The sequence below is a fragment of the Triticum aestivum genome, chromosome 4A (genome assembly GCF_018294505.1).
Source record: "Triticum aestivum cultivar Chinese Spring chromosome 4A, IWGSC CS RefSeq v2.1, whole genome shotgun sequence".
In the NCBI taxonomy this organism is placed as follows: Eukaryota; Viridiplantae; Streptophyta; class Magnoliopsida; order Poales; family Poaceae; genus Triticum; species Triticum aestivum.
Genome location: NC_057803.1, coordinates 93,162,974 through 93,184,538, shown reverse-complemented (window position 1 = coordinate 93,184,538; position 21,565 = coordinate 93,162,974).

The window sequence follows — 21,565 nt, the reverse complement described above, 5'->3', positions numbered from 1 at the left end:
GCTTGCCGGATCTCCTCACGGGCCGCTCTGGATTCAGAATGCGCTTCTCTTGCTTCTCATAAAGCCTTTTCAATTTCAGCCGTTTTGGCTTCTTTCTCCTTCTTAAGGAGCTCACAGTGGCTAGCAGTACTTTTTAGCTCAAGCACCATCCTGGATATCTTCTCCTCATCTTGATGCCGAGCAGCCCATTCGGCTTCTAACTCAGTCGATGCCTTCTCGGCAGCCACATTACTACACCGGGCCTGCTCTTTGGCCCGGGCTAGCTCCGCCCGAAGAATTTCAACGGTGGTAGCACCATCTGCAACCAGGTATAGCTTTTAGCGTCATGCTTATATCACAAAAATGTATGTACATAGACCGCCCCGAATACATACCTTGCGACTCGTCAAGACGCATATTGATCAATGTAATGTCATCCCCGGTCACATCAAGCTTCCGTTGCAGTTCAGCAATATCCGCAGTCCGAGAAGTAGCCAGGGGGAAGTAGCCTCTGTTCAAAGTTAATCAGTTTAGTCCTCCAAACTTTCTTCTTGATCCTCCGTTCGCCTCCCAGGGGAAGCCAACCGAAGTCTCAGGGGCTACTGTCTATACACAAGTGTATTCTCTGAATAAAACACAATTCCACATGTTACATTACAAACCTCGAAGCCTCTTAGAAGGCTCGCAAAGGCCTCATTCAATCCGCTCTTCGCGGATAGGACCTTTTCAACCACCATACTCATCAAGGTACGATGTTCCTCTGAAATAGACGCCTGCCGCAGCATGTTCTTCAAGATATCCGGCGCCTCCGAGTCTCTGGAGGCAGCCGCAGGAGTACGGCCACCCTTTGAAGGGATCCATTTATTTGTATCCTACTGCATTCCGGACTGTTCGGGGTCTTCATTATTGTTCCCCGGACCCTGGGCCGCCGAAGTATCACCTTCATATAGCATCTCCGTCATCCCTTGCACCACTTGTTGGTCGGGGGAGACCCTCCGCAACGATACCTCAAGATCGTCTGCCCTATTGGACGGAGAGGCCGGTGGGGGTGTCTCGCTTTCCATCATCTCTGGGAGAAGGTCCCCCGAGGAAGAGGATTGTTGAAGGGGACTGCGCGTTGGGCTGTAAAAAATGTATATTTCAGGCATCATACGAAAAGAACGGGATATGTCTAGAACAACCTTGTTCACTTACGATTGGGTCGGAGGCCCCTCCACGTCATGAGACTACGCTTTGACGTCCTCCAGGCCCGGGCCGCTTCCCGGAGGCATCTTGCCTCGCTTGGGAGCCTGCTTCTCCCAATCTTCGGAGGCGGCCCTCTTCTTCTTGGGAGGGAAAGAGATAGTGGCCCCCCTTTGCTTTTGTCTTCAGACGAGGGGATTTTTTTTCCTCCGGACTGGTGAGTTTGCCGAGCTGAAGCGGCAACTTGATGGGGCAGATGCCTACATCATGCTTGTCAACAAGCGGCTCGACGAGGCACAGGGTATGTGATTTCTCCGGTGATCGACACATAGTAAGAGGAGCATGATGCTAGTATCTTTAAATATGTTGTGACTGCAGATGGAGTTGCCGCTGTGGAGACCCTTCGGGCGGAAATTGCCCGAGCCAAGGAACAAGCCAGGAATAGTGATGTGCCCCTCTTGATCAACTATGGAGTTTTGTGGACGCATACGTGGCTTTGGCAGCCAGTGCTGCTGATGCGGCCGAGTACTTCAAGGGTCAAAAAGATCGTGAAGTGGAAAGGCTATTTTGGTCACAGTTCCATGTTCCAGTGTGTCCGCTGCTGTTGAATGAGTAAATGGCCGAGTGGGCCGAGCTCCATAGGTTGTCCGGGCTTGCCATGAGGTCTATTGTGGATCATCTGTGGCCGGAAGGGCCAAGGCCGAATAGTTATTTTAGTTTAGTGCAACAGCTCCTTGGTGCTGTGCCGCACATCGACGCTATGAAGAGGTCAGCGTGGATAGAGGGTGCGCGTATGGCACTTGCCCGTGTTAAGACATACTGGGCAGAGATGGAGGCCACCGCTATTGCAACCCAGAGTTCGGCCGTAGGCCGAGTATCTGCCGAGCACTACTTTGAAGAAGTCCTTGAAGGCGCTCGCTCAATAGAGGCTCAGTGCTCGAAGAATATTATGTTCTAGTGACATGTATTCCCATTGCAAAAACAATGTTTCATTGAATTATAAAGGTTGTGTTTATACTTTTGCCTGAAAGTATTATGATGCCTCCTGTGCGGCCATTTATGTATATATGTATATAACCTGGAAGTTTGCAGTCGTCGGTTTCAACCGCCACACATATAATGCGGGGGTGTTCGCAAAAAACGTGTATTCACACTTGATCCAACGTCTTGGTCCATTAAGGAGGTGGTAGCGCAGCGAACGAGGCAATCGGACTATATTGCTTTAACACTTTCACTTAGCCATAGGAGTTTGACAGTTGGACTACTATATAGCCCCCGGTACCTCCGCGCTCGTTCGAATACGGTGCACATACGTACATGAACGGGAAACGGCCCTTTGTTAATGCGCAGGAATCCCGAAGATTCCGCTAAGTCATCGAGTGGTTGACCAGTCTCGCCCTTTATCATGACAGTTAGTTTTTGGCTTTCTCTACTGAGGTGCTCATCTGGATGAACTAGGGCACAATCGCAGTAGTTCTCCCGGTGCCGCCTTAGCCGATAGAGCGGAACGTAAGGTAGCAAAACACGGGAGCCGGGCAAAGAATCTTTGAGCGGGTCCCTGCAGCATGTCTGCGCCTGTGTCTCCGTTGTGCCGTGTCTTGGACGGGTGTAGCGCGATTGTCATCTGTAAAAGAGAAGAACTTAGGTGAAAGTTGTCATGCCAAAAAATTGGTTATTCTTGATAAACCATTAAAATTCAAGATGAGTCAAGTTGAGCCGAACTAGCCTTGATTACAGGCGGGAAGGCCCTGGTACCGCCTATGAGGGTTTAACCATCAAACCAATCTTAGGTATATCTAGTGATGCATCGGACTCGTCTAACCGTGTCCGTGGTCTTGACGACTTGTCATTTATTTAGGTTGGTGAGGCCGTCTAGTGCTTGGCTATTAAAGCCGCCGCACATTCTTCCACGCGTAGAGGGTGCTCAATATTTCCACTAACTGTGATGGTGCCACGTGGACCAGGCATCTTAAGCTTCAGAGAAGCGTAATGTGGCACCGCATTAAAACGAGCGAAAGTTGTTCTTCCGAGTAGTGCTTGATAGCCGCTTCGGTATGGAGCAATGTCGAAGTCTAATTTCTCACTTCGGTAGTTGTCGGGTGAACCGAATACAACCTCTAGTATTAGAGAGCCCGTGGAGCGGGCCTCTAGGCCTAGTATTACTCCCTTGAAGGTAGTATTATTGTGGCTGATTTTTGTCGGGTCTATGCCCATTTTGCGGACTGTGTCCTGATATATCAGATTTAGACCACTACCGTCATCCATAAGGACTCGTGTGAGATGGTATCTGTTTATTATTGGGTTTAACACCAAGGCAGCCAATCCTTCATGCCGGATGCTTGTCGGGTGATCCCTGTGATCAAAAGTGATCGGGCAGGCCAACCAGGGGTTGAACTTACGGGTGACGGGCTCTACAGCGCGTATGTCTCGGAGTGCATGTTTGCTTCTCCTCTTCGTCACGTGGATCATGTTTACTGTCTTAACCTCTGGTGGGAATTTTTTCTGTCCTCCAGTGCTTTGCTGGCGAGGTTCGTCCTTGTCTTCGCTTGGTGTATCCCTCCCCTTGTGTTCGACGTTTAGCTTACCGGCCTGCTTGAAGACCCAACATTCTCTGTGGGTGTGATTTGTAGGTTTATTAGGGGTGCCATGAATCTGACATATTTTGTCTAGAATCTTGTTTAGGCTGGACAGTCATCTCTGCTGCCTTTGAAAGGCTTTTTCTGCTGACATGGTCGAGAGCCCTTGAATCCGGCGTTTACCGCCGTATTATCTGGGCTGTCTTCTTTATTTAGACGCTTGATTTTACTGCATCGTGGTTTTCCATTGCCATCCCTGACTTCGGATGTGCTTGGGTCGCTGGTGCTACTGTGGGCTAGCCAGCTATCTTCACCCGCGCAAAAGCGGGTCATGAGGTTTATCAGGGCTGCTAATGTTCTCGGTTTTTCTTGGCTGAGGTGTCTGGCGAGCCATTCATCTTGGACACTGTGCTTGAAAGCTGCTAAGGCTTCGGCGTCCGGGCAGTCGATGATTTGGTTCTCCTTAGTGAGAAACTTGTTCCAAAGCTTTCGGGCTGACTCTCCGGGCTGTTGAATTATATGACTTAAATCGTCTGCATCCGGAGGTCGGACATAGGTCCCTTGAAAATTACCCCGAAAAGCATCCTCGAGCTCCTCCCAACTTCCAATTGAGTTTTCGGGGAGGCTTTTCAGCCAGTGCCGAGCTGGTATTTTAAGCTTGAGGGGCAAGTACTTGATGGGGTGGAGATCGTCTCCGCGAGCCATATGGATATGGAGGATAAAGTCCTCAATCTAGACCCCAGGGTCTGTGGTCCTGTTGTACGCCTTTATGTTCACTAGTTTGAATCCTTCTGGAAATTCGTGGTCCAACACCTTATCGGTGAAACATAGGGGGTGTGCGGCACCCCTGTATTTGGATGTATCATGGCGTTCGGACGGTTGTAGTATTCGGTTTTGATTTTGTGCCAGAGCACGCTTCCTAGATCCATAGATCGATCTGGTCATACTGGATTTTTGGCACAAGTTCTCACGTAGATCATGTGTTGACTTATGTGCGGCCTTGTTAGCCGCTCTATCGCGATCACAAGGTGGTTGATCCGGCCGGTTTGCTGTTTTATTTTTCGGTTGTGTGGGCTCTAAGGCCTCACCGTCGAATTCAGATAATACCTTGCGCTTTGGATAGCTCTTTGTGTGGTAACTTCCACCATACTTTTCTTTGTTGTCGAGCAATTTGTTCCACCTGTTGTTGAGCCTATTTTGTGTGGCCTTAATCCTTTGCTTCTACATCTTCAGACTCCTCGCTGTGGCAATAAGCCTTCTGCGGAGGTTCTATTGTTCCAAGTGCGTTTCCGGGATGATGTGTGCATCTTCGTCCGGACTGTTTTCCTCCCTAGAGGGGGGGCTGATGAGGTTTATCCTTGATGTCGCCGTGTTCGGACATCGGATCCGTACTATGTTCGCCGTTTGCAGTTTCATCGTGCTTTGCCGCTGGGTCAATGTGGTCGTCGTTTCCTCTAGAGTCGACTGGAGTGTTATTTTCTCTTGCGCTGTTATCGCTGTTTTTGCCAAGGCAGGATTTTGAGCGGCGCCTATGCCGACGCTTTGCTTGCTTCTCGAGGGAGCTATTCTTCGCTGCATCCTGCCATTCTTCGTCATTGTTTTCTTTGGGTGTATCCACCATATATATGTCATGTGGTGAAGTGGCTGTCCAGCGCCCTGTGGGCACTGGTTCCCGTTCCTCTCCTGCATCGTCGTCCATGCCATCGATGTCTTTGGAGTCGAAATCGAGCATGTTGGTTAAATCGTCGATAGAGGCTACTAAGTGGGTGGTGGGTGGGCAGCGAAGTTCTTCGTCGTCTTCATCCCATTCTAGCCGGACATAGTTCGGCCAAGGATCTCCTGACAAGGAGAGAGACCTTAATGAATTTAGCACGTTGCCGAAAGGTGAGTGCTGAAAGATATCCGCAAAGGTGAACTCCATGATCGGCGCCCAATCGGATTCGATAGGCACGGACGCAGGCGGCTCGGAGTCCGTGGCCAGAGACAAATCCAGTGGTTCGGCAACACGGCTCTTGTAAGGGGTGAAGTCAGTATCCGGCTCCATCGCCACTGAGAGTGCGGCCTCCATGGCGGGGTCTATCCCCTTGTCCTCGGATGGCGCAATTTGCTCCGGATTGAGGGCTAGAGTAGTTGCAGGTATGATCTCTCGAACACTGTCCGACGGTAGAGTTACGTCATGGTCATCGTGATTGTGTGGCGCACCTGACATGGGCTCAAATCCGTCGGAAATCAAGTCTCCGCGGATGTCGGTAGTGTAGTTTAAGTTTCCGAACCTGACCTGATGGCCAGAGGCGTAGCTCTCGATCTTCTCCAGATGGCCAAGCGAGTTGGCCCGCAGTGCGAAGCTGCTGAATACGAAGATCTGTTCGGGGAGGAAAACCTCACCCTGGACCGCATCGTTACTGATGATCGAAGGAGCCATCGATCCTCGCGATGACAGGACAGTGGAAATCTAAATGTAAGCACCAACGTCGGTGTAAAAACCGGTGGATCTCGGGTAGGGGGTCCCGAACTGTGCGTCTAAGGCGGATGGTAACAGGAGGCGGGGGACACGATGTTTACCCAAGTTTGGGCCCTCTCGATGGAGGTGATACCCTACTTCCTACTTGATTGATCTTGATGATATGAGTATTACAAGAGTTGATCTACCACGAGATCGTAGAGGCTAAACCCTAGAAGCTAGCCTATGGTATGATTGTTGTTGTCCTACGGACTAAACCCTCCGGTTTATATAGACACCGGAGGGGGCTAGGGTTACACAGAGTCGGTTATAAGGGAGGAGATCTACATATCCGTATTGCCAAGCTTGCCTTCCACGCCAAGGAGAGTCCCATCCGGACATGGGACGAAGTCTTCAATCTCGTATCTTCATAGTCCAACAGTCCGGCCAAAGGATATAGTCCGGCTGTCCGGAGACCCCCAAATCCAGGACTCCCTCAGTTGGTGAAGTCAACACACATGCTCTCCTTCCCACCTTTCTTCGGCACGACGACAGGGTTCGCCAACCACTCGGGGTACCGAACCTCGTGAATGACACCTGCCGCCTCCAGCTTGCGGGTTTCCTGGACAATGAAGGACTGCTTCTCCGTTGAGTGTCGCCACGCCTTCTGTTTCACGGGGCACACATTGGGGCACACCCTCAAGTGATGTTCGATCACCCCTCTTGGGACCCCCACTAGCTGCTTGGGTTCCCAGGCGAATACGTCCTTATTCGCGCGCAGGAACCTCACCAATGCCTCCTCTTGATCTGGGTCGAGGTTGGCGCCGATGGTGAAGGTGGCTCCTGAGGACCCATCTTCCTTGACTGGCACCTGCTTGGTTTTGGCCCGATCTTGAGTGAACAACTGCTTCTTCTTTGCTAGTGCGGCCTCCTTAGCCCCTGGGTGGCCTTGTTTTCCGGTTGTGCCACCGCGGTGGTTTTGAGGGCGCACTTGAGCGCTGCTAGAGCCTCCTTGGTATCTCCAACTACGGTGAGGACGTCCTTGCTCCCAGGCATCTTCATGAGGTTGTATGCCGGATGGGTCGCCGCCATGAACTGAGCCAGAGCCAGGTTTCCGAGGATGGCGTTGTACGGAAGGCCGATGCGGGCGATGTCGAAGCCGATCAGCTCGGTGCGATAGTTGTCGCGGGTGCCGAAGGTCACAGGAAGGCGGATCTGCCCCAAGGGGCTGGTGGAGCTGCCGCCGACCCCGGAGAAGGGCTTGCTGGGTCGGAGCCGTTGGAGTGGTACATCAAGAAGGCCGAAAGCCTCCACAGAGAGCAGGTTGAGACCGGCGCCGCCGTCGATGAGGGTCTTGGTGACAGCTACACTGCATATGGTGGGCGTGCACAGCATAGGTAGCACGCCCGAGCCGATGGTGGAGGCGGGGTAATCTCCCATGTCGAAGGTAAGGTCGGCCTTGGGCGCCGGCCAACCCGGGGGAGCTCACTACCACGTGGAGGTGGCGCCAATCTGGCGGAAAAATGGCTTGGTGTGACGGTCCGAGGGTGGTACTTGCGAGCCACCGAGGAGGGTTGCGATGGCGAGGGGCGCTGGTGCCGCGAAGCGCACAACGAAGAGGCCGCGCAACTTCTCCCAGGAGGTCACCGAAGATCCTGGCAGGCTGAGCAGCCAGGCGCGTGGCGCGCCGGCTAGGGCTAGGGGGGCCAGCTGGCCATGACCTGGTCGTCGTCTCTGGCTTCGAGGACAGTCTTTTCATACGCCAGCAAGAAGGCCGCCGGATCTGCCACGCCATCGTAGCGGGGCAACATCTCTGGCTTGAACTTGTGCGGCCACCGCACCTACCGCAAGGTGTGGGTGAAGGCCAGGAGGCCCGCGGGGCATCCGCAGGCGCACGCCTGCCTAGCCGGAGGGGTGGCGTCTCCCTTGAAGCTGGAGGAAGGGAGCAAAGAGGCGGAGCTTTGGCGCACCCCTACCTGGCGCGCCAAATGTCGGATTTTGAATTCCGGCAAAGCCCTTGAGATTCAAACACTAGGGTGCGCACGCAGATCGCTCCTCCCTCTAGCTCATGCCCTCACCGCAATCTCAAGGCTTAGCGCATCGAATTCGCAGAACAAAGGGACACAAGATTTATACTGGTTCGGGCCACCGATGTGGTGTAATACCCTACTCCAGTGTGGTGTGGTGGATTGCCTCTTGGGCTGGGGATGAACAGTTACAAGGGAAGAACAACCTCCTGAGGAGAGGTGCTGTTTGATACGTCTCTGTCATATCTATAATGTTTGATTGTTCCATGCCAATATTATACAATTTTCATATACTTTTGGCAACTTTTTATACTATTTTTGGGACTAACATATTGATCGAGTGCCCAGTGCCACTTCCTGTTTGTTGCATGTTTTTTGTTTCGCAAAAAATCCATATCAAACAGAGTCCAAACGGGATAAAAACTGACGGGGATTTTTTTGGAATATATGTGATTTTTGGGAAGAAGAATCAACACGAGACAATTCCCGAGGGGGCCACGAGGCAGGGGGCGCGCTCTAGGGGGTCAAGCGCGCCCTGGGCCCTCGTGGACACCCGTAAGGCGGCTGGTGCCCTTCTTTCGCCGCAAGAAAGCCAATATCTGGGTAAAAATCTTGTCCAAAATTCAGCCCAATCGGAGTTAGGGATCTCCGGGAATTTAAGAAACAATGAAAGGCCAGAATCTAGAACGCAGAAACAAAGAGAGACAGAGAGACAGATCCAATCTAGGAGGGGCTCTCGCCCCTCCCATGCCATGGAGGCCATGAACCAGAGGGGAAACCCTTCTCCCATCTAGGGAGAAGGTCAAGGAAGAAGAAGAAGAAGAAGGGGGGCTCTCTCCCCCTCTCTTCCGGTGGCGTCGGAACACCGCCGGGGCCATCATCATCACCGCAATCTACACCAAAAACTTCACCGCCATCATCACCAACTCGTCCCCCCCTCTATGCAGCGGTGTAAACCCTCTTTTACCCGCTGCAATCTCTACTTAAAATGGTGCTCAACGCTATATATTATTTCCCAATGATGTATGGCTATCCTATGATGTTTGAGTAGATCCGTTTTGTCCTATGGGTTAATTGACGATCGTGATTGGTTTGAGTTGCATGTTTTATTATTGGTGATGTCCTATGGTGCTCTCCGTGTCGCACAAGCGTGAGGGATCCCTGCTGTAGGGTTTGCAATATGTTCATGATTTGTTTATGGTGGGTGGCGTGACTGATAGAAACACAGACACGAGTAAGTAGGTTGTTTGCGTATGGGAATAAAGAGGACTTGATGCCTTATAATGCTATGGTTGGGTTTTACCTTAATGATCTTTAGTAGTTGCGGATGCTTGCTAGAGCTCCAATCATAAGTGCATATGATCCAAGAAGAGAAAGTATGTTAGCTTATGCCTCTCCATCAAATAAAATTGTGATAGTGATTACCGGTCTAGTTATTGATTGCCTAGGGACAAATAACTTTCTCGTGACAAAAAGCTCTCTACTAAAACTAACTTAGTTGTGTCTCTATCTAAACAGCCCCTACTTTTTATTTACGCGCTCTTTATTATCTTGCAAACCTATCCAACAACACCTACAAAGTACTTCTAGTTTCATACTTGTTCTAGGTAAAGCAAACATTAAGCGTGCGTAGAGTTGTATCGGTGGTTGATAGAACTTGAGGGAATATTTGTTCTACCTTTAGCTCGTCGTTGGGTTCGACACTCTTACTTATCGAAAGAGGCTACAATCGATCCCCTATACTTGTGGGTTATCAAGACCTTTTTCTGGCGCCGTTGCCGGGGAGTTATAGCATGGGGTGAATATTCTCGTGTGTGCTTGTTTTCTTTATCACTAAGTAATTTTTATTTGCTGTTCTAAGTTGTTCTGTATCTTTAGTTATGGATATGGAACATGAAATACCAAAAAAATTAGGTTTAATTGCTACTCATGGAGATGGGGAACCTCCTAAAACCCTCGATGCTCATTATGTGAAAGATATTATGTACTACTTTGATAATCCTGAGAAAACCCCATTCAACTTTATAATGGGAGTAACGTTCGATCAACGTGAATACTTTAGGGATTATCGCTTGACTCAAAAAAGGAAACTATTATGGGATCAAATTTATGAGTTTCATTGGTATGCTCGGCAACTATTGTTGAGATATGATTATACTTGTTGCTCTAGGATGAAGGATCCACACATTCCCTTTTCATGTGAATTTAATGATGATGAAACCTTAGCTTCTTATGCTAATGGTATATATGATTATTATGATGTGGAACAAACAGAAGAATTTGTTGCTTTTATGGGTGCTTATGAAATTGAATCTTTGTTTAAAGAGTTTGAAGATTTTGATGATTTAGTTTATAGACCTGGAAATTTAGCTATCCTTAAATATTGCTATGAGAATTATAAATACAATTATGATATTGATGAATTTATTGAGAAAGTCTCCGCTGTCCGAGAAGAGATTAATATTTTGCAGCAGTCTATGGAAGATGAAATTGATGAAACTGCGAGCTCAATGGATGAAAAAGATGATGAGGAGAGCGAAGAACAAAAGGAGGAAGAGCGGATTAGCTACCCGTGCCCACCTTCTAATGAGAGTAACTCTTCAACTCATACATTGTTTAATTTCCCTTCATGCTTACCGAAGGATGATTGCTATGATGATTGTTATGATCTTGTTGATTCTTTTGAAATATCACTTTTTGATGATGCTTGCTATGCCTGTGGCCAAGATGCCAATATGAATTATGCTTATGGAGATGAACTTGCTATAGTTTCTTATGTTAAACATGAAATTGTTGCTATTGCACCCACGCACGATAGTCCTATTATCTATTTGAATTCTCCCGACTACACTATATCGGAGAAGTATGTCATTATTAAGCATTATATTGATGGGTTGCGTTTCACTACTACACATGATGATTTATATATATATAATATGCATGTGCTTGCTGCTCCTACTTGCAATTATTATGAGAGAGGAACTACATCTCCGCCTCTCTATGTTTCCAACATGATAAAATTGCAAGAAATTGCTTATACTATGCATTGGCCTTTACTATGTGTGCATGAATTGTTCTTTTATGACATATGCATAGGAAGAGAGTTAGACTTCGTTGTTGCATGATATATGTTACTTTGTGCTCACTACTAAATCACAAATCATTGTTAATTAAAATTGGCTTTGATATACCTTGGGATCCGGATGGATTCATTACTTGAGCACCTTATGCCTAGCTTAATGGATTTAAAGAAAGCACTGCCAAGGAGACAACCCGGAAGTTTTAGAGAGTCATTTACTTCTGTTGAGTGCTTTTACATAGTTTAAAAAAAGAGGGGAACCCAAAACTTTTCAAAAAGGAAAGTGAAAGTGAGAGAGACAAGCATTGTTGAAGTGGGGGAGCTCCTTGAACTTTGTCCATGCTCACGGAAACTTTGTGAATCTTGATTACAGAAACTTTTCAACAAAAATAATTATCCCCTTGTACAATTCCATTGTATTATAAAAATAATGTGCCAAGGTTTGCCTTTAGGATGTTCACATTGCTTGTTGGTTTGTGCGGTGCAGAACAGAAACTTTGTCTGTAGTGTGCGATTTTACATTTTTTGCTGGAAAGTCAAACGGTCCTGAAACTTTTTGCAATGTCTTTCTATACAAATTTTTTATTTTTTATAATTTTTGCAAAATTTTTGGAGTAACATACATATGGTGAATGTTCATATTAGTACAGACTGTCCTGTTTAAGACAGATTCTGTTTTTGATGCATAGTTTGCTTGTTTTGACGAAACTATCAATTTCTATCAGTGGATTAAGCCATGAAAAAGTTATATTACATTTGCTACAATGCAAAAAAAAATGAATTGGTTTGCAACAGTACTTAGAGTAGTGATTTGCTTTATTATACTAACGGATCTTACCGAGCTTTCTGTTGAGTTTTGTGTGATTGAAGTTTTCAAGTTTTGGGAGAGATCACGATGGATGAAGGAATAGGAGTGGCAAGAGCCTAAGCTTGGGGATGCCCGAGGCACCCCAACAAAATATTCAAGGACTCCCAAGCAACCAATCTTGGGTATGCCCCGGAATGCATCCCCTCTTTCTTCTAACGATCATCGGTAATTTCACTTGGAGCTATATTTTTATTCGTCACATGATATGCGTAAATCTTGGAGCGTATTTTGCATTTAGTTTTAACTTTTCTTTGATGCACCATTCTGGTATGATATAGTCCTTGTTTGATTTATAGAATGCTCATTGCAGTTCACTTATATCTTTTGAGTATGGCTTTATAGAATGCTTCATGTGCTTCACTTATATCATTTGAAGTTTGGATTGCCTGTTTCTCTTCACATAGAAAACCGCCATTTGAAGAATCCTCTTTTGCTTCACTTATATTTGTTAGAGCATGGGCATATATTTTGTAGAAATAATTAAACTCTCTTGCTTCACTTATATCTATTTAGAGAGATGACACGAACTGGTTATTCACATGGTTAGTCATAAAATCCTACATGAAACTTGTAGATCACTGAATATGATATGTTTGATTCCTTGCAATAGTTTTGTGATATAAAGACGGTGATATTAGAGTCATGCTAGTGGGTAGTTGTGGATTTTAGAAATACTTGTGTTGAGGTTTGTGATTCCCGTAGCATGCACATATGGTGAACTGTTATGTAACGAAGTTGGAGCATGAGGTATTTATTGATTGTCTTCCTTATGAGTGGCGGTCGGGGACGAGAAATGGTATTTTCCTACCAATCTATCCCCCTAGGAGCATGCGCATAGTACTTTTTTTGATGACTAATAGATTTTTGCAATAAGTATGTGAGTTCTTTATGACTAATGTTGAGTCCATGGATTATACGCACTCTCACCCTTCCATCATTGCTAGCCTCTTCGGTACCGTGCATTGCCCTTTCTCACCTCGAGAGTTGGTACAAACTTCGCCGGTGCATCCGAACCCTGTAATACGATACGCTCTATCACACATAAGCCTCCTTATATCTTCCTCAAAACAGCCACCATACCTACCTATCATGGTATTTCCATAGCCATTCCGAGATATATTGCCATGCAACTTCCATCATCATCATATACATGACTTGAGCATCATTGTCACATTGCTTTGGATGATCGTAAGATAGCTAGCATGATGTTTTCATGGCTTGTCCATTTTTTGATGTCATTGCTACGCTAGATCATTGCACATCCCGGTACACTGCCGGAGGCATTCATATAGAGTCATATTTTGTTCTAGTATCGAGTTGTAATATTGAGTTGTAAGTAAATAAAAGTGTGATGATCATCATTATTAGAACATTATCCCATGTGAGGTTATCAAAATAAAAGTGGCCAAAGAAGCCCCAAAAAAAGAGAGAGAGGCCAAAGAAGCCTACAAAAAAAGAAAAAAGAGAGAAAAAAAGAGAGAAAAGAGAGAAGGGGCAATGTTACTATCCTTTTGCCACACTTGTGCTTCAGAGTAGCACCATGTTCTTCACATAGAGAGTCTCTTGAGTTATCACTTTCATATACTAGTAGGAATTTTCATTATAGAACTTGGCTTGTATATTCCGATGATGGGCTTCCTCAAATGCCCGAGGTCTTCATGAGCAAGCAAGTTGGATGCACACCCACTTAGTTTCTAGTCTGAGCTTTCATACACTTATAGCTCATAGTGCATCTGTTGCATGGTAATGCCTACTCCTCACATTGACATCAATTGATGGGCATCTCCATAGCCAGTTGATTAGCAACGTCGATGTGAGACTTTCTTCCTTTTTGTCTGCTCCACACAACCTCCACCATCATATTCTATTCCACCTATAGTGCTATATCCATGGCTCACGCTCATGTATTGCGTGAAAGTTGAAAAGGTTTCAGAACATCAAAAGTATGAAACAATGGCTTGGCTTGTCATCGGGGTTGTGCATGATTTGAATATTTTGTGTGGTGGAGATGGAGCATAGCCAGACTATATGATTTTGTAATGATAACTTTCTTTGGCCATGTTATTTTGAAAAGACATGATTGCTTTATTAGTATGCTTGAAGTATTATTATCTCAATGTCAAATGATAGAATATTGCTTTGAATCACTCATGTCTTAATATTCATGCCATGATTAGATTACATGATCAAGATTATGCTAGGTAGCATTCCACATCAAAAATTATCTTTTTTATCATTTACCTACTCGAGGACGAGCAGGAATTAAGCTTGGGATGCTGATACGTCTCCATCGTATCTATAATTTTTGATTGTTCCATGCCAATATTATACAACTTTCATATACTTTTGGCAACTTTTTATACTATTTTTGGGACTAACATATTGATCCAGTGCCCGGTGCCAGTTCCTGTATGTTGCACATTTTTTGTTTCGCAGAAAATCCATATCAGACGGAATCCAAATGGGATAAAAACTGGCGGAGATTTTTTTGGAATATATGTGATTTTTGGGAAGAAGAATCAACACGAGACAATGCCCGAGGAGGCCACGAGGTAGGGGGGCGTGCCCCAGGGGGTTAGGCGCGCCATGGGCCCTTGTAGCCACCCCGTAAGGTAGTTGGTGCCCTTCTTTCACCACAAGGAAGCCAATATCCGGATAAAAATCGTATCCAAAATTCAGCCCAATCAGAGTTACGGATCTCCGGTAATTTAAGAAACGGTGAAAGGGTAGAATCTGCCAATGCGGAAACAAAGAGAGACAAAGAGACGGTTCCAATCTCGGAGGGGCTCTCGCCCGTCCTATGGCATGGAGACCAAGGACCAGAGGGGAAACCCATCTCCCATCTAGGGAGAAGGTCAAGGAAGTAGAAGAAGAAGGGGGCTCTCTCTCCCTCTCTTCCGGTGGCGCCGAAACGCCGCCGGGGCCATCATCATCACCGCAATCTACACGAAAAACTTCACCGCCATCATCACCAACTCTTCCCCCTCTATGCAGCGGTGTAACCCCTCTTTTACACGCTGTAATATCTACTTAAACATGGTGCTCAACGCTATATATTATTTCCCAATGATGTATGGCTATCCTATGATGTTTGAGTAGATTTGTTTTGTCCTATGGGTTAATTGATGATACAGATTGGTTTGAGTTGCATGTTTTATTATTGGTGCTATCGTATGGTGCTCTCCGTGTCGCGCAAGCGTGAGGGATCCCCGCTGTAGGGTTTGCAATATGTTCATGATTTGCTTATGGTGAATGGCGTGAGTGATAGAAACACAGACCCGAGTAAGTAGGTTGTTTACGTATGGGAATAAAGAGGACTTGATGCCTTATAATGCTATGGTTGGGTTTTACCTTAATGATCTTTAGTAGTTGCGGATGCTTGCTAGAGTTCCAATCATAAGTGAATATTATCCAAGAAGATATTGTATGTTAGCTTATGCCTCCCCCTCAAATAAAATTGCGATAGTGATTACCGGTCTAGTTATTGATTGCCTAGGGACAAATAACTTTCTCGTGACAAAAAGCTCTCTACTAAAACTAACTTAGTTGTGTGTTTATCTAAACAGCCCCTACTTTTTATTTACGCGCTCTTTATTAACTTGCAAACCTATCCAACAACACCTACAAAGTACTTCTAGTTTCATACTTGTTCTAGGTAAAGCGAACGTTAAGCGTGCGTAGAGTTGTATCGAGGTCGATAGAACTTGAGGGAATATTTGTTCTACCTTTAGCTCCTTGTTGGGTTCGACACTCTTATCGAGATAGGCTACAATTGATCGCTATACTTTTGGGTTATCACTCTTGTGCTTGGTGAGCTTGATTCGGTCCAGCATCCTCCTCCCCCTTCTAAGGTGGTGGCTAGCCCTATTTATAGAGGCCTGGGTCCTCTTCCCAAATATTAGGCGGGAAGGGATCCCACAACGGCCAGTTTGAAGGGGGGGGAGATAGTACAGGCTATCCTGACAAAAGATGGTCTTCGCCTGCCAAAGGCTCTGGTGATGACGTTGTCTTGGGCTCCACGGTGACCTCCGTCCTACTGTCCTGCTGGTCTTGATCTTGTTGCACCGATATGGAAACCTTTGCTTGATGCCTCGGGACTCTGTGCCTACGCTTGCCTCTTTAGAACCAAAGAGGAAATGAGGACACTACACGCTGGCGCCCGCCTGGTGCCCGCCTGGCCTTGGTCGTCATGGCTTGCGTCACAAGAACCTTGCGAGGTGCCCCTTGCCTTGATCTCTCCGCCCCTCGCGAGCCATCCTGGTGAGGCTGCCCCCGAGGAGGTCTTTCATTGTCCGCCTCGCGAGGCTTGGCCCCTCGCGAGGGTCTTGAGTGTTTGCTGGTGAAGATGGGCAGTACAGGGCCGCTTGTGGAGCCACGCCGTGGAAGGCAGGCAGGCAAGTCTGGGGACCCCCATTCGCAGGACGCCGACATAGCCAAGAATGATAATATACAGCATGAATACTTCATAAATCATAGATACGTTGGAGACGTATCAGCATCCCAAGCTTAATTTCTACTCGTCCTCAAGTAGGTAAATGATAAAAGAAATAATTTATGAAGTGTGGATGCTAGCAAAGTACACAAGTTTGATAGTATCATAACAACAATTCTTTCTTATAAAACTTCTCTTGTTAAAGTGGCAACCAATTCACATGTTAAGGTTCAAAGAATGAATTCTCTTGAAACCCAATAACCTGTGTTCTCAGTCACCAAGCAATTGCAATGCAACTTATTCAACAGAGTCTAAGTAAGAGCTCCACATACTCAACCATCATATAGTCTTCTATGATTGCTAACACTCACCGCATACACATGAGCAAAACGTTTCAACCGGACACATAGAAATATAGGGGCTTATTGTTTCGCCTCCCAATGTATTCACCTCAAGGGTGATGTCAACAATAATAACTTAGGCTACCCATATCCAACTGGATATATGTGCCTAGATTTTTCCTCACCACATGGTGCTTGCCAAAAGAGAAAAATACATAAAAGTAAAAGATAGGCCCTTCGCAGAGGGAAGCAGAGGTTGTCATGCGCTTATTTGTTTGTATGCTCAACCCCTTAGTGCAAAAGAACGTCACGTTGTATTGGCCCTTATGATAGCAACCTTTATTATGCAGTATGTCGCTTTTATTCTTTGCTATCACAAGTTCGTACAACGCTCAATTTTCTCTTACACTAAATGATCTAACACTTTTAGAAGCAATTTTTATTACCTTATTGCACCGATGAAAACTTACTTGAGGGATCTTGCTCAATCCCTAGGTAGGTATGGTGGAATCTTGAAAATAAGATTTGGGTTTAAAGGATTTTGGATGCACAAGTAGTATATCTACTTGGTGCGGAGTTTATGGCTAGCAAAGATGGGGGGCAAGCACCACTGTTGAAGGATCTATGACAATATAACTTCTATGTGAATATGAACAAACATAAATCATTACGTTGTCTTCCTTGTCCAACGTCAACAATTTTGGCATATAATATTTTGATGGGGGCTCACAATCACAAAAGATTTCCAAGATAGTGTATTTGCATGTGAAAGTTCTCTTCCTTCTACTTATCATTTACGAATTGCTTGCATGACCAATATTGTGATTGTCAAGCTTCAAAAGATTTCACTTTCTAAACCTAATGTGAAGCTACCACTAGGCATGCTATGAACATATAATTTCATCTTCATTATATTCAATGTATTCAACAATTTACTCATAGGATAAAAGTGAAGCACAATAGTAATGACAAACTACTCCAAAAAGATATAAGTGAAAATCATGTGAGTGGTTAAGTAAATGGGTAGCTAATTGAGGACTCTCTCTTATTTAAAATTTTCAAAACTAAGTATTTTATTAAAATAACAAGAAAAAAAATAAAATGACATTCCAACAATAGCACACATCATGTGAAGAAGGAAAAACTTAGGCTCAACCAATACTAACCGATAATTGTTGAAGAAGAAAGGTGGGATGCCTACTGGGGCATCCCCAAGCTTAGATGCTGGAGACTTCTTGAAATATTAACTTGGGATGTCTTGGTCATCCCCAACCTTGAGCTTTTGTGTCTCCTTAATTCCTCTCATATCACGGTTTTCCTAAATCTCAAAAACTTCATCCACAGAAAACTCAACAAGAACTCGTGAGATAAGTTAGTATAAGCCAATGCAAAAACCTTATCATTATCTACTGTAGCAAATCACTAAACTTATTATTCAACATTGCATACTAAATGCCTCTGCATATTTAATACCCCTATCCTCAAATAGAATCATCAAAGAAGCAAACATATGCAAACAATGCAAACATAACATCAATCTACCAAAACAGTACAGTCTGTAAAGAATGCAAGAGTATCAACACTTATTCAAATAAAAAAATTCTGAAAATTTAAAACACCGTAGAAAATTTATCAAAGCTTATTGTGCAAAAAGTTTCAACATTTTATCACATACTGACTTTTCTAGGGAATTTTCGCAACAGCGGTAAACTTTCTGTTTTCAAAGAGCAACATGTAGACTTGCAAAATAAGCATAGTAAAGGCTATCATTGCCACTTTTAATGAAATAAAAGATGCAAAACATTATTCTAAATAACAGCAAGCAAATCCTAGCAAAAATAAAATGACTCTCCAAGCAAAACACATATCATGTCACGAATAAAAATATAGCCTCAAGTAAGGTTACCGATAATGTTGGACGAAAGAGGGGATGCCTTTCGAGGCATCTCCAAGCTTAGTTGCTTGGATCTTCCTTGAATATTTCCTTGGGGGTGCCCTGGGCATCCCCAAGATTAGGTTGTTGTCACTCCTTATTCTCCTCATATCAATATCTCACCCAAAACTTGAAAACTTCAATCACACAGAACTTAACGGAAGTTCATGAGATAGGTTAGTATGATAAAGAGCAAATCATTTACTTCGGTACTGTCAAGACAAGATCTGTCAGATTCGGGGTTTTGGCAAACCCTTGAGGTTCGAACTCTGGGGTGCGCACGAAGATCTCTCTCTTCCTAGCTTTCTCTCACAACGATCTCAAGGCCTAGCTCGCCGAACCCAAGGAACAAGAGACACAAGGGTTTATACTGGTTCGGGCCACCATTGTGGTGTAATACCGTACTCTAGTGTGGTGGTGAATTGCCTTGTGGGCTAAGGATGAACCAGTACAATGGATGAACAACCTCCTGAGGAGAGGTGTTCTTGCGCTCGATGAGCTAGTGAGATGGCCTTGGTGGAGTGGATCTGATCCAAGATGAGCCGATCCCTGACTACGGTGGTGGATAGTCCTATTTATAGAGGTCCGAGTCCTCTTCACAAATGTTAGGCGGGAAGGAATCACACAACAGCCAATTTTGAAGGGGGCAACTAGTATAAGATATCCTGACAAAAGGTGATCTTCGCCTGCCAAAGGTTCTGGTGGTGATGCAATTGTGGGCTCCGCGGTGACCTCTGTCCTGCCGTCCTGCTGGTCTTGGTCTTGTTGCACCGATATGGAAACCTTTGCCTGATGCCTCGGAACTCCTCGCTTGTGCCTGCCTCTTTAGCACCAAAGAGGAAACTGGCACACTGCACCCGCTGGCGCTCGCCTGGCTTCGTTCGTCATGGCTCACGTCACGCGAACCTAGCGAGGCTGCCCCTGTGGAGGTCTCGTGTCGTCCGCCTCGCGAGGCTTGGCCCCTCACAAGGGTCTTGAGTGGTTGCTGATGAAGATGGGTCGTATCGGGCTACCGGTAGAGCCACGCCATTGGCCGCAGGTAGGCAAGTCTAGGTACTCCCGTTCCCAGGACGCCAACAGTAGCCCCCAGGCCCAAGGCACGCTCGGACATGGCTTCGAGGCGAAGCCAAAGGGTAAGTGCGGAGCACCGCGGGCCCCAACCTCCTGCGGCCTTGATTGATGCATGGTGATTTACAGGACGTGGACATCTCTTCTTTCCCACGCTGTCTTGGCAACTGTCCTCGACTGACAAAAGGCTAGTGCGCGCCGCAGAGCCTTCATTGCCTTCTTCGCCTCGCTCCAGACCCCCTTTCTCCTTCTCGCCCCAATAGACCCCCAATCTGCCAGAAATCCTCCCCGATCTCACATTCGATGGCGCCCAACAAGGCTAAGGCCTCACGCCCACCCGCCTGGTACGAGCCGGCCTTGAGCGCGCCCACTGTTTCGGAGGAAAAGCTTGCCGCCGCGTGCTGTATGACGATGGGCGACGACGACGAAGGAAGAGAGGCGGCGCTGCGGGCCGGCTCCGCCAAACCTAAGGCTCTGGGTAGCACCTTTCATCCTTTCTTCTTGAATAGTGTGTTTGCTGGGCTGGTCCCTCCCATTTCTGATTTCTTCTATGTTGTGCTCAGCCACTACAACCTCCACGCTCTCCACCTCCATCCCAACTCCGTTCTCCTCCTATCAATTTTTGCCTTCTACTGCGAGGCATTTGTGGGGGTGATGCCATCCGTGGCGCTGCTGCGCCACTTCTTCTACCTTCGGGTCAAGGACGGCCACTGCTCGGGGTATGCCAATTTCGTCGCAACCAACGGGACCAACACGATCTCAAAGGCAGGGAAGAAGGTTGAGGGCTTCAGGAACAAGTGGGTCCTCATGGACGCCAAGTGCTCCTACCCCCGGCTATCTCTGCCCACAGGGATGCCTTCTTCTCACGAGGGTTGGCTCAGCGCGAAGCTCGCCGACCCCTGGGCGAAGCAAGTGCTGGAGAAGATGGCCGCCGACTTGAAGCCTGACGACCCGAAGGTGCAGAAGCTGACGGGGGCCAAGATACTCAAGGAGTTTTTGGCGCAGCGCCTGGCCCCGCTCCAAGCACATTCGCACCACCTGTGGAACCTTAAGGACAAGGGGGACGACCTCCGCCTGAGCCCTGACTCTTTGTCCGACGGGAAGGTGGACGCGGCCTTGTGCCTCCTGGTCGGGGAGGACCAGGGGTTCCCGCCAGACTCACATCTCCCGATATACTGCCGCGCGGACGGGCCAGAGATCGCTGCCGCCATGCCCGTCTTCAACAAGCACGGGCCCGTGCTGCCGGTGCCCGCTAAGGCCCCAGTGGAGCTGTCCTCCGGTAACTCCGACGAGGAGGAGGAGGCGGACTCGGAGGCGACCCGAGAGGGGGCAGGGGAGACTTCGCCTCGGCGCATGGCAGATCTCCTCCGCGCTTTCCCTAACAACAACGACGCAGACGACCATCCGGTGAGGGAGGCCCTGTCCCTTGGTGGGGTCAACACAAGGTACAAGGTCAACCCCCCCCCCCCCCCCCCCCCCCCCCCCCGAAGAAGCCGCCGGCAGGGGTTCCGATGAAGAGAAGGTCTGCGTTGATCTCCCGAGGCGGTGCTCCTGCCCTGACACCGACCGGTGCTACCACGGGCCCAACTGCTACCCTCTCGTCCGCTCCTAAGACCCGTGTGCCGGCACCACAGGCTGCA